General features: G+C 29.0%; 1 protein-coding gene across 1 annotated transcript in view; it reads left to right on the forward strand.

Moving 5' to 3' along the window:
• The window catches only part of nAChRalpha1 (nicotinic acetylcholine receptor alpha1), a 154,121-nt gene that overhangs the window by 14,316 nt on the left and 122,215 nt on the right, over positions 1 to 17,590 (forward strand). The window lies entirely within an intron of this gene.

The following is a 17,590-nucleotide window of genomic DNA, read 5'->3' on the forward strand; positions in this document are numbered from 1 at the left end:
TTGTGTTATTTAAATTACCACATAACTTTTTTCTTGTAGAGTCCTTTAGAGAAATTTTTGCAAAATTAATCGTCCCTCTCCCCCTCAAAAAAAATGTTGCTATTAAAAAATATTCCCCGGTTTAGTGTGATTAAATATGAAAAATTTTCCGGATATTTATTACCTTTTTTCACAAGGTCAACTTAAAAATGTCGTTTAGATTATGTTAGCCTGCTGGAGGAAAAGTAAAAAAAAATAATAAAAATAAAGAAAACTTTCGCGCATCGTCTCGTTAATTAACGACCCGTTTATATCTCGGTCACGTCGTAACAATGAGAGTCTCTACTGGCTTTCTTTCTCCAACCCTCATTTTTTACTTTATCTTTTACTTATTCTCGTCATTCTTTCTATTTGTTTTATATTCCAATTTAGCAGTTTCAGAGAGAAAGCTGTGACAGAGACGAGGTTTACACATACAACATGGAATATTTAGGTAGACATGTGCCGCTCAAGCTGTATCGAACATTGATTAATAAATTTTACTAATTGGTGGAATACCTAATTATGTGCTGCTACCGTGTTAATTAGATATTGAAATTTAAAATTGAATTTATTCATTTTTGTCATAGAAAATAATTTTTTATTGTTAATAATCATACTAAGAAATTATTAATTTTATTTGTAAAAAATAATGCGATATTAAAGATTTAAGGATAGTTTTAATTTAAGTCTATTTTTTACAAACTTAAATTAAAGTGCATAATAAATTGAATAATTTATTTCATAATTTCACATAGATACAATTTTTTAGTAATTTTTACTAATCAATTTTTTTTTGTATATTAATGTTACGTCCTGCCTCCCCTGCAGTGAGTCACGGGGTTATTGTGTTGGGTCCATAGATCAATTTAGAGTAAAATTTACTAGCAAAAAGAATTAGAAATTACCAGGTTTTCTTAGTGAAAATAGCTGAAAAAGTTGGTAAAAAGTAAATTTGATATAAATAATTTTTACAAATCGAAACAGTACTTTTTACTAAGTTTTTCAGCTATTTTTACGAAAAAAAACCTAGTAATTTCTAATTTTTTTTCTACTAAATTTTGTTGAATATTTTGCTCTTATATTAATAAGTGTGTAAGGCTAATTGTTAAAAAAAATTACTCATACATATATAAGTTGATCTTTGTTTTTAATATTTTTAATTAATAAATCTGATTTTTTAATAAACATAGAATAATCAAACATACATAGATAAGATCAAGCACACTTCTGCACTGCTCTTTTTTTCTTATATTATTTATTTTAAATACTACAAGACTTGAGTCATAACGAATTCGACTGTAAATTGTCTAATATAAATTACTACAGATAGCAAGTCTCTTGATTTACTCATTTCAAAGATTCTTTGATTACCAATCAATTTACATTTCCAAGTTCTATAATTGTTAAAAGTTAATTTTATTGAAGCTTTACAAAAAGACAGACTTTTGTAGTTTTTACTTTAAAGTATTACGTAGTACTTTTAAATAAGATATTATTACATCAATAGAAAAGTAGAAAGTGGTATTTTTGCTTGTAAGGTACATATAGAAAATGCTGAATTGGTATTATCATCTAGTTATTTCCCACAACTGGACTAACAATGTTGTCCAATTGCGATGTCTAATGATGACCTAGACATGAACCAATTATGGCCTCATTGTATTATTCTATTCGGGACTCTCAAAAAAATCATAGTGAAATAGTGATGATAGTACGATTGTTTTAAACAGTTGTGTTCTTATTTCTGTAGAATCACTGAATATCTAATATTTCGCAATCGTTTTCAATGATTTTCACTGTTCCATTTGAAAAGAGTATAAATAAATTAATGAAAATTACTAAAAATCACTGCAAACAGTAAATAATCACTACGTTATTATTGAAGAGTATCAAAACATCACTATCAGAAAATATTTATCTAACTTAGCAAGTATTGAAAAATTTATGGATAATTATTATCAATATTACTGCATTGCAATTTAGGTCTTTATTAGCATAATTTAGCTGCAACGCCAATTTCTGTAGGAAATTCTCAAATCAAATCTACAGTATTTGTTATCAAAGTAGTCAATGATAAACTGATAATGGGTCTATTGCATAACCTTCAGGGTAAATTTTCTCTTCTTAACCTAAAAGGTTATTTCAGCTACACATACAAGTAAATATTATAATACATAAAGGTTCACATAGACTTGTATATATATATAATTAAAAAGGAATTTTACATTCATTAAAAAATTTCAATGTGTGCAACCACGCTGGGATATTTAGTGATTTTAACAGAAGTTGGACATTTGATGGATTAAACAATTTGAGATTTCTTAGATTGATCAATAGAGCTTTACGTTCGTTACGAGCTTTACAAATAGTTTGCAGTGCCATAAGATGTGATCAAGACTCTCAACACCCTTACCACACTTACACATATCATCATCTATTATTCCAATACGCTTGAGAGATTCAGCCTGATTAATATGGTTAGCACTGCATCTATTGATAGTGACAATTGTCTTTCTATTGAGACTTAGGTGATAAAACCCAACCAAGGCTTGGGGTGACTGTCATCAAATTCTTCGAAGTAATTTTTGCCTTAACAGAGTAAAATCTAATTGAAGAAAATTAAAAAGTGATCCATAATTCTACCTTCTTCTTTAATATTTCTTTGTTGTTATTTATTTATAAATTTTTTAAAACTTAGTGAAATTCATTGAGGAATACAGTGACATTTACAGACAAACACAGCGAATTTTGCTGAGAGACTCACTGAATTTTTACTGAAAATCTTGGTAAAATTTACTGAGGAATGCAGTAAAAATTCATGCGATAACCCAGTAAAATTTCTACAGCTAGAAAATTTTTTTTCCCTAAGAATTTTTACTAGGTTGTCCAGTAAATTTCACTACGCGCGCAAATATGGTCCCGCATTACTGGTGTATTCCAGTAAAATTTACTGGGTTGCTCAGTAAAATCATGGATTGAAAATGTAACACCATATAGCTTTTTAAATAATATTGTTTATAACGATATGAAATTGTTGTCAACGATTCTTTTTTCATAAAAAATCTTATATAGCGATAAATTTCATCAAACAATCATAAACAAATTTTATTTAATAGTGAATTCTAATAAAAAATAAGTTGCAATTAAGAATCAGTCGGCTGATCATCATGATTTTTATTAAAACCCTCATCTTACCGTATGCTTACTTTCATCCTGTTTTCTTGATGTAATATTTTTCTCTTATTCTCATCTTTTCACAATCTTTTCGGTTCTTTTTTTGTGAAAGTGAACTTCGATAATTTAATCTCATTTCATTTCCTGGCAATGTGTGTGCATGAATTGCAACAAAGACTTGATTTTTCCACTATTTCAAATAATGTTTCTAACTACAGATTTTTTTTAATAGAATTTCTTCATATTCTTCCTTTTTCAATTTCAATGAAACAATATTTCTTCTTCAATTATCAAAGTAAAAGCACTATTTTTTTCTATTAAATCAGTTGAAACATAAAATATAATAAATTTAATCAGAATGTAATTATTTAAAGGACGTCAAGGAATTTATTCACCTAAGAAGAATTATTTATTAAATTTAACAAATACTTTTAGAAAAATAGTCAGTTTCTTATTTCAGCTTAAAACTGTATCTGTATCTTCAAAGAGTAATCGCTTCTATTACTCTAACTCCAATAAGAAATTACTAGACTTTAGAGATGGGCTGAGTTTCTGAAATGAAACAATTTCACGTACGCAGACTTGGATTCTCTGTTTGTTAAAGCTAGTCGTCAGCTAGACAGTAGAAAAGAGCCGGTACTTTTTCAATTCAGTCTCGTTTCTATACTATTCCATTGGTGCTCTAAGATTGCCTCGTTCAACCATTCGTAATCCCTGCAACGTAACGTCGTTAGAAAAATCGAGGAAAGTCAGTCCCTGATATTTTTCCCTCTTTTTCCATCATTCTTTTTTGATGACACAGCATTTTGTTATGCTGCTGCATAGATCTAGCCATTTTGATACTGTCTGTGTTGACTTTCAAGTCATTATCTCATGTAATAACATCCATCTATTATCTGTAAACAAGTAAAATTATGTTTCAAACCCACAACATGGCTCATAATAACATACAACCTTTATCAGAATTATCCTCTTGACTTTCTACGTAGATATCACGTTAACTACCTGTCCTAGGATTATTCCAAGGTAATATTACAAATCATAAAGTGCATGTTAAAAATTTTAATGTCTAATAAACTGTTTAGTTTATTCGTTATTTTGCTCGAGTTTTTATAAAGTGTCAAGTTTTGTTACAATGAGGTGTTTTTAGTTGTTTTCTGATTGATCATGATGATGCAGAAGGTAAGGAAGGAAAGAAGGTAAGGAAAGAAGAAGGAGTAAGTTAAAAAAAAGGTAGTCCAAGTTATGATGATAAAACGAGGCATTCTCTGCATTAATTTATTATTAACTTTTTCAATGATGAATAGAAAATTAAAAGGTATATATATTTTTACAACTGCCTTGATATTCTATATCATCTTCAATATTTTATCAATCATAAAATGATATCATTCCAAGATGAACTTAAGTTAAAGCCAACTGACGCAGAATTTTACAGATATTTCCTATGCTTATTTTTTGCGGTGTTATATTACGGATCTCTTAGAAGAAATTTTGTTAAGGAAAGAAACTTTACAAGACTACTCAAGAAAAGAAATAGTGCCATCGTCACAAAATATATTGTAGTCTTGGTTGTATTTTATTTGAATAGAAAACCATTATTTGTAATTGGATTCAATTTCACATAATTTTTTTATTATTGAAAACTATTATTTATGCATCGTCAATAACCAAACCTCAGACTTGAACGTCATATTTGAAATTTATATAAAATTAGATTACAAACTTGAAAACATATCGAGTGCAAAATAATTAGAACCACTTCTGACACAAATGTAAAATATGACAAAATAATAAATCCAAGAAATATTATGGAAGAATAAAATTGTTTATTAAAGCGCCTCAAGCGGAAAAATATAGGTATATAAAAGTATATGAACCTTTGCGCACTAGTTTTAGGCAAATAAGTAGATAAAATAATGAAATACCTACAGGAAAAGATTCACGCAACAACAATCTATAGAATGAAACGAGATGAGGACGATTTGGGTCGGCCATATGTAAACAAGTAGGAGTTAGAAATATGAAAAACAATCTGTCAAATCACTTTAGATTTTTAATTTCGGTTATTTTGCTTATTCTTCAACCAATTTGACAGTTATTTTTAGGGTAAAATTGGAGTAAAAATTACTATGCAGTTTAGTAATTTTAACAATGTGCACAGTAATTTTTACAATGTGTATGGTAATTTTTACCTTCATCCTGCGCTGTCACCAAATTACCATAAAATTTAGAGTAATTTTTACTATACATTTCTCTGCGTGTAGTAATTAGCGCGCACAAAATTCACAATGCAAATTATTAATTTTTTAAATTTCCCGCATAAATAAAATAACTAATAAGGAAAAGTCACTCATTTTATTGATATATTTCGATTATTAGCTAACTTCATATGTCCATGTAAATTCATAAATAGGATTTTAAATTTTCCAAACTATCAATATAGTCTGTCATACCAATTGTGGTTGATTACTCCGTCAATAACTGAGAGTAGAAATGATCGACTGATCAATTCAATTTTGAGATCATTATTTGATGGTGAAGAGTTGATAAGAACCATGCTTAAGGCCATCCCCAGTCAAGTACCAGTAAATCGAAACTGATGTGGTAGCTTCAGACCAAATGGTTGTACTTCAATACACCAATGAATCTGTCCTAGTTGTATTGAATACTGGACAGCTTGAGAAAGTTCTGCACTTAGACCAGAGGCGATCAACCAACATCTCTATTCCTCATTAAGTCAGATAATACTTCTTGTTAATACCAGCGCATTGAAACAAATATTTTTATGGGAAGCATCTAAAGTATTATTACAAGAATTTCTATTATAGGTATTTGCTGGTGATAGGCATAGAAACATTCAAGTTGTTTATTCCCGGAATACTACTTTATTGATAATTATAAAGTTCAAAGTAAAAAGTAATAAATATTTTGAAATTCAAAATTTTCGATTAGAAAATAATAAGAAATTGGTAATTTCAAATAACTCGATTGCAGATTGACGGGTGATGGATAATGAGAATTTTCAAATTTTTAAATGCTCTACTATTTCTACAAAATCATAGATATTATAACTCAATAATGATAATACCAAAAAACAATAATTTAAGAATATAAAATTAAATCGACCAATCGGAAAAGCGTAACCATTTTATTCGTGCGCTAATTAGTCAATTTTATTTTTAAATTTTCGAAATGAATAAAAATAAATAATTTTTTATATTGCTGACTTGAGACAGCGTGCAGTGTATTTCTAGTATATACTAAATTACAAATTGATGTCTAATAAATAATTCAAATTCTGAAATTTGCAATTACACATAAAATCGATATTTTTCGGAAAACAATGTTGAATAAAAAATTAATCAGTGATATATTTCTTAATTATGAACGGAAAATGCAATTATTTACCGGAACAAACGATTTTTAATAGTGAACAAATATAGTCACTTTCCAATTTATGAATATAATTTATAAATATAAACAAAAATTGTAAAAAATTATTTTCAAATTTTGTTATTAACAATTAAATATTGGATAGCTATCTAGATTGCCGATAAGAAACTTGTAATGTCACACGTTCATAACCACACTTCTAATTATGAAATTATAATATTAATGTTATTCGATAAGATTACTATTCATTATTATAAAAAATACTAACTGCCAAAATTGCATAATCAAAAATTTCTATTAATTGTAGATGTATATACACTAAAACAAGATAAGATATTGATATTTTATCAATAATAACTAAAATAACAGTTTGAAATTCAGTCCTCAACGCTTGTAGGGTATTGTCTAATAATGAACTGTATTGACAAGAGTGACCATGCTCAATTGACGACAAAAACGCAGTTTTAACAGTAATTGTATGAATTAAATCTAAAAAACGCCATTAACATGAAATGCTGGGATTTTCGGTGGTGCAAACAAAACAACTTGTCTGTTAAATTTACGCTCTACCAAAAGTTTTATTGTATCTATCAAAAAACTTTTACCTGCACCACCTGCCTCACTGACATAAAGTAGTGACGAAATCGGATCCATTACAGTAACTTCCCACTTGAGAGCTAAAATTTATAATACCTGTGAAAATAAACTTTTCAAAGCAACAATTTCAGATATCGTCAATCTACTATTTAGATAACCTCTACAGCTATCTAATCAGATAGTTAATTTAAGAGGTACAATATTTCTTCCATACTCATGAATTGTTTTGCCATGTGCCGCACCAGACAGTTTCGGCCTGAACGTTAATTACAAATAAATGAGTAAATATATTCTAAAATAATTCATTACTATGCACAATTTTATATGAATATTAAAGTGTGAAAAAAATATGTGAATAGTACTTGAATTATATGATGAGAGTCTACTCCATCGCTTCCCATATTGCCAGGAATGAAGAGGAGTAATAACGTGGATCGATGTGAATTTTCGCGCCTGGCTGACTGAATGATCCTCGATAATTTTAGGATCGCGTAATAGCCGAATAATTACCGGTTAATTGCCGGTAAGCTTTAGCTGTCGCACAGTCGTCACAAGAGAAACCGCGAACGAGCTGATCATAACAGAGAGGTAGACCAATCAACAATATTAGGCAATTTGAATAGAGTACAGCAGTATCCTTTCATCGTATCAATATTTTGTGTAAATTTTGTATTTACCAAAAATTAATACTTCAAAAGTCAAATATTCATGTAAAATGGATGTACGTAATGTAATAGGTTATAAATGTATTTATGTGATGAAAATTCTCACGCAATAATGGTAAATAATTTTCTTATTGTAACTCACTAAAATCATCATCACATGTTAATTTTTTATTCAGTAAAAATGGGCATACTTTAACAGACTATAATTTTGCAATTATTGAATCAAAAATTTTTTTGAGATCAAAAAAAGTTGTTCTGCAGAGCTTTTAATTATAAAATTTCTCGATTCTCATGACTATTCTTATGATTTTTTTTTCCAATTAAAATAATGATCTGTCGTAAAAAGGAACATTTTAAACACGCATAAATAGTGGATTCTATGAAATAAAGAGAAATTGAAATGCTTTGAAATGAATGTAAAAAAGTTGAAAATTATGTTTTTTTTTGTGCTCTTTAAAGTGTAATTTTGTGAGTTTACAGTCACGAGATTTACTCGATTTAAATTATTAGTGAAAGAGTCTAGTGTGGCGTTCGTAAATAGTAAGACTTCTATTGCAGGCTTAAACAGGTTTTTTGTCTTCTTTCTGGAGACACAAAGTAGGTCATTTAACATTTCTATATGCCAGGAATAAAGTGGTCTAGGGTTAAAGGAACTTGGGTAAGAGTGGCGTAGAGTTATTGCGCGTTGCAAGAGAGCGGTCTCGTAAATATTCCAACGTACCCCTTGTAACCAACCCCCGTTACTATCCTTTCTCTTTCTCACTCTTTGCAGAGCTACCACGATGTTATTACCCAGCGGGACCGTTGGTACATAATTTACTTACGATTGGGAACAAACTTGTGGGCAGATACGAATGCGAATCGCTTAATTCCTTAACATCCCCCACACTCTTGGGTCCTTATTTCTCAACCTTTGTAAATGTCCTGACGTTGCATTTTCGTTCCAACATCGTGAATTGTCTCGAAAGTAAACTTTTTAATTATATCACTATGCCCGGTCGCGTTGCGAGAGACAAATTCCAACAGATTTTCTTGGTTAGGGTTGGAGAAGGCATTTATTAAAGAGCTGAATGACAGTGATTTAATTATTTTTTATTCGTGAGAATAAATTTGCTTGTCGTCAGCTAAGGATAAATAATTATTTCTCCAGCATGCAAATATCTTTTAATAAATATATTTACACTGACGGAGAAATTATGAACTTAGACAATTTTTTTTCAAAAAAATTTGATTTAGTTTTGGTTGAAAAAAGATGTAAGTGTATAGTTTTATAAATTAATAGCTGATTCCCGCGACTTTGTCCATGTAATGGCCTTAAATATGTTACGTAATGATAGATGAAGGCGGTTTCTATTCATTTCACACGGCTTGTAATTTTATTTTAGTGGAAGAAACAATTACACGTCAGAAGAAATCAAGTATATTGCATGGATCCCGTTTTTAATTGTTATATATGTCTGCAAAGTTTGGTTGCAATTGGGTAAGCCGTTTCGGAGATTAGCGCGGACAGACAGACAGACAGGCACCAGAGACTTATATAGTAGTATAGATAAATAATATCAAATAAATAAATAATTATTTAATGATTCATTACTAAATTATGCCTCAGAAAAAAATTAGTTGAAAGTTAAAAACACGGTTGACATAAGCTCACTTAGGTGTATTCAATAAATCATTAATTAATCAAATGTTATGTATCAAAATTGTTCTGCAATGAAGTACATTAATTAAGAAAAAGTTTTATTATATGATAAATATATCCTCGCATCTTAAAAGTTTACATTCGCTTATTCATTAGGAAATAAAATTTCTCTGAAGCATAATGTTGTCAATCAATTTATTTTTTTTTAATATTCGCGCCTTACGCATGCGCACAACCCGTGAGCAATTTGCTCATTGCGTCAATAATTTATGCGGTACGATGAACGTTAGTTCTGAAGGGTTAATGTTTCATTGAATGCATCATTTTCTTCAATATTTATTGTGTTTCGACAAATAATAATTTCCTTAGGATTAATTTAATGTCTTTTCATTGTAAATTCGAGTGCATTTTTCTTACACATCTAAATGTGTTGAATATGGCGTCATCCATTTTATTAACATTGTAGTCACACTGAGAAACGCACTAAAAGTGACCTAAGTGAGCTTAGGTCAACCGTGTTTTTAACCTTTAGCTAATTTTTTTCTGAGGCATAATTTAGTAATGAATCATTAAGCAATCGTTTATTTATTTGATTTTATTCATCTATACTACTATATAAGTCTCTGGTGCCTGTCTGTCTGTCTGTCCGCGCTAATCTTCGAAACGGCTTATCCAATTGCAACGAAACTTAGCAGACATATATAGGGCGTTGTTGGTAAGATTATGGGCTAGTTTTTGTTGATATAAATTGTTTATAACAATTGGATTTGTTATAGACAATTAAAAACGGGACCCATGCAATATATTTGATTCTTTCTAACAGGACATTTTTAATGTAATGTGCATAATTCCGTTACATAACAATAGATTGATCGAAGAAATTAAGATTAGAATTTATAACAGTCTTGTATCTGCACTCGAGTCCTCACATTTATTTATGACGTATAGTATGTATTACAAAATAAGAAATTGTTAGCATCTCAACGACTGTATGATCCTAAGAATACATAGGTAGATATTAGAATTGGGGCAGGTTAACATTTGTTTACGTAATAATAAATTGGTTGATTTATTTTTTTGTCTTGGTGTTCCACTTTACCCCACCTTCCCCTATATTTCTTATAATTAATTTTTATTTAACGGAAGGAAAAAATCCAAATAAATGATATATAAACAAAAAATGTATCCTAAAATTGTCTTGGTTAATTTCTGCTCTCGTAAACTGAGTCAGTGGAACTCTCTGTGAATCAGTGACTATTTACTGATTTCCAGTGTCAACCAGTAATTGGAGTGAGTCAGTAATTGAACTGACACTGATAAGCAGTGAATATTCACCACTATCCTGCACTATAAGACTGGCATTTTAAGTCTCTTCTCCACGTGAACACAAAAGAAGTTGACTATTCAACAATAAAATAAAAATTTATTTAAATTAAATTAATTTCTACTTGCAACTAAGAGTGAAATAAAAACCATTATTTGAAAAAAAATGTACAATTTTATTATGATAAAAAACTCACTGCTATTTATAGAATAAAGAAGAATAAAGAATGGAACGTTTTTTATTTGCTCTAAAAATTAAAAATAAGTGTAGCTCTAGTACTTGGAGGGTTTCTTACTGCTATATGTATTATCATTAATCTTAAAAAGCAATTAATTTATAAAAAAAATTTATTAGCAAAAAGATACAGACTTGTTTAATCAACAGAATCTTTTCTAAATTTATCTTGTAATTTATTACGACTATGTATCAGGATACTTTATCGATGTAAGTAATTTTCAGACTCAGTATGTATATAACTGTTTGTTCTTCCATAAAACAAAATTTTACTTGAATTTAATTGAAAATTTCTTCTCATTAAATTATCTTAACTGAGTTTACAGAAAAAAAATCAGCCTTTCAGCGAACAGTATCATAGATAATAGAATTATTGGTTTTCATAGTCTACATAATCCTACAACTTAACACACTGATTTATGATGTTTAATAAACTTTTATACAGCTCTTGGTGGTACAGTGACTTATAAAAGTTATTTGAATTCATAATGTATTTTTTTTTTTTTTCTTTATCTAATCAAATAGTTAGGTAAAAAATTATCACGGAATTATTATCTTGTGTATCAAGAATAAAATAAGAAAATATTTCTTGACATTCGTGGGATCAATTCTCTTTCTTAGCCTGCTCGTAATGAGGGTGAAAAGCTTGGTGCATAAATAATCGACTACCTTCCGGCACAGCTGCTTTTCCGTGCAAAAATATTCGCTTCTTTTTTTTCTTCTTCTTTCTCTTCTTTCTCTAGTTTTCTTTTTTTTTGCTTTTTTATATATACATTCACCTTTATAACAAAATTCTCATGTACTAGTTATTCCTCATCCTTCAACTCTTTATAGCTTTTTTATTTGTTTTAAATTATTACTATGTTTATCCTTGATATGCTGCCTTAGGTGAACTTGTTTTATTCTTCTCGTAAGAATATTTTCTCTTATTATTTAATTTTTTATTCCAGAAAAGTTCAGTGAGACAATAATGGATAAATTCAATCCAGTAATTTAAGCTTTTTTTTTTTTTACATAAAAAAGAGACCTATATTTCAAATAAGTGCATTGAAAGAAGAATGTTTTTGTATTAAGAATTCTTATTTATTGGTTATAATAAATTAATAAATATCACAGTTGTTAATACATTAAAATTAATATGGAAATAATTATCTAATTAATTATTTAATATTATAATTAAATAAATTTCAAAGAAAAACATAATTTGATTTAAAAATTTTTGTCATAAATTTAAATCGAAGAAAACGTAGAATTATGGGTCACTTTTCGCTTTTATTTAATTATATTTTACTCTGATAAATTATCATCAATTATTACTTTTTATAATTTTTGTTGATTACCAAGGAGTTATTTTTCAATATATTTGTGGGTTAACTGATGGAAGACACACCGTGATCGCATAATTAATGGACCATATTAAAGACTGGACCATAATCTTACCTTTTCTTCTTGTTATTAAAATTGAAATAATGAAAATCATTGAGAACAACTGAAGAATCGAGTAAATTTTAAATCCTTTTTAGAGTGCATTAAAATCTACAGTTTTTTAAGGGAAATTTAGCATTGATCACACTTCAAGGTGTCTTATTTTACACATTTTAATTTGCAGTGTAAACAATTACTGAATGATTCTGGTCCCCATTTCATTTCTGGGTCTTAATTTTCTTATAAGAGCCATATTAGATAAGATATTTCGAAAATTAAGTGTAGTCCAGTAAATATGCTTTGAAAAAGACTAGAATTTATGTTTTTTTTTTTTAATATTGATCGATTTGAGTCATGCTATGTATAATTTTTAGAATTTTTTATCAAAAATAAAATAAAACCAGTTTCAGTTCAGTTGACCATATGTTTGGGACTCCATACCAGGGTTGGATTTCAATTGCTACTCTGGTTTGAAATGAAACAGACTGCTTAATTAGAAAATATGTTAGATGCCGTCAAATTTACGTCTAACTGTCAATACTCCGTCATTTTGATTATCATGTGAGTGTGTCTTCTAATAGGTATTAGTGGTCAGTATATTAGCTACAGCGTTAATTATAGATCAATTATCTATCGATTAATATCGAATATCTATAAATTCATTTCGAATAACCCATCAGAGTCAGGATAATTATTTAGAATTGGGACTTCAGACAAAAACTGCTTAAAAAAGTTTTCACTTCCTGGAAACTATTCGGTAGGGTGCAATTAGATATTTTAAGTTGAGGGAGATATTTTTTATGAATTAAGAATAAACACTATTTTTGAGCTAAGATAAACAAGGAAAAAAAAAGATTTTTAAAATTTAAGAAAAAATTAAACAAAATTTCTTTCTGCTTTAAAATTTTAACTAAGCAAGAGTTTAGCAGGAGAAAGGGGGCAAGGGGGTGTTTAAAATTTGATTAATCCTCCCCCCTTCCCCATAACACACTTAGAATAGGACAATTAATGATTTTGATAAGTTTAAGTCGTTTATAATACACGATTTACGACGTATAATGCATAGTGTGATAGGAAAAATATCTCTTCCTCACCTTATGGTAGTTATCCTCTGAAAGCTCATATTAAAATTCATTGTGCCCCAGCCAAATAGAATTAATTATATAGGAAAAAAATATGCGAACTTGCGTGAAATAATATTCAGAAATTATTTATAATGTGAAATAAGTAATATTCAATAATATTTAGAAAGTATTATTAATAATTTTTTTCTACAATTTGGAATAATTGTTTGGATGGACCTGTACCAATGCATCGACATTACTTATATGTATGTACCACCACATTACTATTCTTCCATTTGTTGTCGGATAATTAATTTTAATAATTTTTTGTTCAATAACTGAACGTCAAAATTGTATGAAATTTCACTGAAGCATTCATTACATATTTATTGATTTTATGATTCTTTTTAAACGTAATCATAAATTCCGTTTTGGAATATTTATTTAAAAACTATCACAAGTTACCTTCTACCATTACACTGCATGGTACAATCGCAATCTTTAATTGCAAATATCTTCATTTCTAGACGTTATATCTTTTTTGGTTCAGAGGAAAAAAAGGTTCATTTTTTGTTATTCTATAAAAATAATGTGGTTTAAAAAAAATTTTAAGTAATCGCTCTCACGGGATAACTGTCTTGAAACGTTTATTTCTATCCCGGAAATGATCCCATACATATATAAAAAATGTGTGTCTTTACAAAGAATGTAAAATTTATCTTGGAAGATGTTATTGAATTCGAAACCTGCTTATTATCGATAAAAATAAAAATTTTCTTATATAGTGCAGCAAAGTGACATGTCTATTATGTCGTAATTTTATTCGATCTTGTAGTTTATTGCTTGTTCAAATGAAGTTTAAAACGCTTTTAGCTGAGTAAGGGCGGTTTACTCGTCTCTAGGGCATTTGTGCCTGGAGGTTTTGTCGTGCATACACTCGGTTCAAAAGCAAGACGACGAAGTCGTGCTTGCAATGTTGGTATGCTCTCATCTCTCGTCCATTCCCATCTGCTTCTCTCCTGCTTCTATTCTATCCCGCAGGGTGCATAGTTTTACAAACATTCCTGCCTTGTCGGAAACCCCGTTAATAACCCGCGGGGCGGTGGCGTTTCGAAATTAAAATTACCTCAGGAGCTAGTTAAGTAACTAAAAGTCGCAACTAGAATATGCCGGGATAACTTTACTCTGTTATACTTTATTTCATATTTATTTCCCTCATTAATTTCATCATCAATATCTATATATTAGTTAATTAATTTTCCGCCCTTTCACCTTATATTTCTCAAACTTTTCATGTTTAATATCAATTCCAATTAATCATTGATGATTGAATTTAAATCAAATATTTCCTCGAATATCATTATTATTTTCTCTTGTTGTTTTTTCTTCTATTTATTGTTGAGTATCTGTTCAATTAATAAATAGAGGTTATTTAAACACTCTAGAGTTCTCAAATAAATCATTAGAAAATTTATTTGTAACTCAACTCGAAATACGGCAACATCAACGTTAGTTAAAGACCTTTCAAAACCCTCTGGAAAATTTTGAGCTCTGTTTGCAAAAGAGGTTGAAAGCAAAGAGGATTGATTAAATAATTTCAGTTAAATTTATATTTATATGAATAATAACATTAAATGTTTAAGCTTTTTAACTCAAATAGTGAGACAAAAAGCAAAGCAATATGAATAGAATGAAGTTTTATTTGTTCATGAATTTTCTGATTCTCTAATAAACATCAAAAACTATTGTCTTATCATCTTTTCCAAGGTTTTTATTCATCTTGGAGCAGCTTCTATTTTTTGTGGCTGTACTTTGGCTTGCTCTTCGTGTATCTACTTTATTCTAGCTCGATTCTAGCCTCTAGTTGACGTTTTAGATTAACCCAGTTGTTCATTTCATCTACGAAGGAGCAGAAGAAAAAGAAACAGAAGAGGTTTTTAACCCTTGCTTTTTTTTTCTCTCTTTCTTTCTCATTCTCTCATTTCTATATTTACTTTCTTTTTCCACTTTTTTCTTTTCCTCTCTCCATACACCATTTTCACGTCTGCAAAAGAATCAACACACCTACTACATGATTTATTTCTCGGATGAAATTCCACTAGGATTAAATCGCCCTGAAAAATCCCCGTAAATGTCATCCTTTTTCCCCTCTCATCTTTTGAGACAACCGAGATTTCAAAACTCGATAATTTTTCGTTGAAAAAATTGCTGACCTTTGTCTGCGTTTTTTCATTCATCTACAAATTGTCTGTACCCAGTTGCAAGTTTAAAAGTCAAAGAAAATGGAGAACTCAGTGACTTTATGTGGGCGTTCATCTCTTATCAGGTATTACAGTCCATTTTCCAAGACTGCTAGAGTCCACGACGTGCTCTGACATGTTACGACCATTCTCAGCATCACAGAAATGCTGCTGCAGCTCATTCGACTCCTCCTCTTTCATTTCACGTACATGATTCAAACAATTCATCATTAGATTCATCACTCTCCCCACAAGGTAAATCAGAAAAAATATTACCAATATCAGGGGAAAATTTCTAACATGAATATATCATTGGGTGGTCTATTAATCAATCCAATTTTTATTCTACCATTTTTTAAAAATGATTACTTTCATTGATTAAAATTGATCTTCCAATTACCTCATGTTTATCAATAATTCTAAAAAATAATTCAAGTCCTCATCGTCTTTCAATCAAATTTTTTTTTACATTAGCTATACATGAAGAAAAAAATAATATAAATGACTAATCAGAGGTTGTTGATAACAAGTAAAGTTTAGCCAGAGAGAAAGGACTTCATTTGTTGAAAAACAGTCAAAATAATAAAAAAAATCAACATCATACAGTGGCAATTTTAGGGGTAAAAATTTTTTTAAATCTGAAATGAATAATATAAGAAAAGAATATTTTTTATTTATAATTTTTTTCAAAATTTATAAATATTATGCTAAGAAATCGTTATAAGATCGATTGGAAAGAATTCTGTAATGTTAACAAATTGACATGATAACTATAAAATAGTTAGCGTGCTCTTTTTTATTATTTAAGATCGAATATCTAAAAAATAGGTCGATAATAAGAAAAGTGAGGCGACAGAAATCTTCGTTGCACTGTAAAGAATAAAAAATGTCCTATAAAATATTGTCGATTTTTGAATATTCAAGAAGTTATTGATTAAAACGTACAGGTTTTTGCCTGCAAATCCTCGGGAATTTTACGTAAAAAAAACCTTGGTTCATAATGGGAGGTTAGATTTTCTATTACCCTTGTTTTTATTTGCACCTTTACTGGACTATAATTGGAGCTGTCATGTACTAGGGATTTCTAAAAGAAAATTATAATCATGTTTAGCAAAAAATCTACTTCTCTTAAACTTTTGAAAACTGTACCCTTAATAGGAATAAAGATTGGTTTATTCCTGATCCAATATTCGATCATGGTTGAATATGTTGGTTCTGTTGACTATTTAATAAGATTGTACGAAACATAAACGCGATGTATGGTGAAGAATAAGAAAAGATAATATTATTATAATGAAACTAAGAATACATTTTGGTATGATTTCAATTCAACAACTGAATAAAGACTGCCATCCTCAAAACAAATCAAACGCAGAAACAAAAATAATACGTTGGATATCTATATCAATATACGTAAGGTGAAACACACACTTATAAACGTTTTAAAATCGAGACAATGTTAGTCAAATGGGTGACGTCATATTAAAACACTTATAATGTTTTAAAATAAAATTTACAATCCACTAAAATTTACAGTGGACTCATGAGAAAAAATGAAACAAATAAACTCAAAGATCCCTTTCAATGTACCAGCAATAATATAAATAGAAATAGTATTTCTTTAATCACATTTAATTATTAATTTTAGTGTTTTAAATATGTACTGAAAATGTTTATGAATATTTCACAGCTTTTTCGGAATCTTCAGGTACCTAATTAGATACTTTTTTCAAATACTTTATCACTAGACGACTTTTCACGTTAACTTTAGTATTTAAATATTACATTTCTTTTGAATAAATACCCAC

Source organism: Chelonus insularis, unplaced genomic scaffold (genome assembly GCF_013357705.1).
Source record: "Chelonus insularis isolate UGA/USDA-ARS -01 unplaced genomic scaffold, ASM1335770v1 contig_23_pilon, whole genome shotgun sequence".
NCBI lineage: Eukaryota > Metazoa > Arthropoda > Insecta > Hymenoptera > Braconidae > Chelonus > Chelonus insularis.